This window comes from Apis dorsata, unplaced genomic scaffold (assembly GCF_000469605.1).
Source record: "Apis dorsata unplaced genomic scaffold, Apis dorsata 1.3 scaffold_357, whole genome shotgun sequence".
NCBI classification, from domain to species: domain Eukaryota; kingdom Metazoa; phylum Arthropoda; class Insecta; order Hymenoptera; family Apidae; genus Apis; species Apis dorsata.
Window position 1 is genome coordinate 347,535 of NW_006263622.1, and position 995 is coordinate 348,529.

Sequence of the window (995 nt, forward strand, 5' to 3'; positions counted from 1 at the left end):
TATCTCTATGAGAAGAAAGACGTCTAAAAAATTCTGAGATTTGTAATAACATTTCAAAATTGTTCTAGATTCTAATTTTTATAGAAATTATTCTCGAAAAAATATTTACATAAACAGCAATATATATTTATCACAATTATTATCGAATATAACAAATTATTAATCAATGACTCGTGGAACGTTTAATCACGAGGGGACCCAAGTCCCAATGGCCTCTTTCGTCGAACCACTTATATATTACGATCATGAGTAAGAGCTCCTAACAGTTTCTTTCTGTCCAATGGGTACCGCCTAAAAACGGTACTCCTATCGCGTTTGTTTTTCCACATTCTACGGTAACTTGAAGGGATTATAATCTTTAATCACGCGTTTGACACGGATACGCGTAATTTAGCTACGAACGCAAGAGAACCGGGACCTGGTGTGCCACGCCATGCACGTATATCCCGTCGATCAGAGGCGATTGCACGGTGTTCTGGCTACGAGACACGCCGGGCACGCGGAACACATTGCGAAAGTGTCGATGCCCGTGTGATCGGCGTTGTGACAAATACATACTCGGACGATAGCGTAGTGATTTTTTTTATTGTGTGAAGAAATGATAAATTAGCCTTAGAATTTTCTTATTTTATTATATTAATGATAATTTTTAATTATTAGCCACATTTTTTATAATTATTTTAAAAGAGAATCTGATTGTTGTGAACTCAACTGCGCCCTCTTGCAGAATAGTACATGGAATGATGGTTATCGAATTATTCTATATGTTAGAATCAATATTTCCATAAAACTTTTCAACGTATTCCTTCAAAAATATAAACGATTCGTGGGTGTGCAGACTGCAAGTCCCTATCACGCGATGTATACACACCAATCACGCGATAAATTCGTGAGAAAATATCTTCCTTCTTGCGAGCACTATGCTCGTTCAAAATCTATCTTAACCAAAAAATAATCCTAACTAAAAAAAAAAAAAAAAAAAAAAATGAAAAAAT